Raw genomic sequence first — 283 nt, forward strand, 5'->3', positions numbered from 1 at the left:
TTTTGCTACCACTAAAATAGTGATCTTTAAGGATCACTGAAACCTTGACCATTTTAAAGACCTTAAATCCTTTAACACAGAGGGCGGTCTCTCTACTCTACCCAGGGGGAAAGCTTGAGGCTCTGTCTCAAAAAAAAAAAAAAAAGTAAATTTTCCAGGGCCAATCTCACAAAGTTGAGACTATATATTTCGAATTCAGAGAAGGGTGACATACTTTAGCTTTATTACCTAAAAAAATCAGAGTTTCTGCACCAGTGAATTTCCAGGGGCCGATTTAGCCAAT

The sequence above is a fragment of the Otolemur garnettii genome, unplaced genomic scaffold (genome assembly GCF_000181295.1).
Source record: "Otolemur garnettii isolate 467f Iridium unplaced genomic scaffold, OtoGar3 scaffold00114, whole genome shotgun sequence".
In the NCBI taxonomy this organism is placed as follows: Eukaryota; Metazoa; Chordata; class Mammalia; order Primates; family Galagidae; genus Otolemur; species Otolemur garnettii.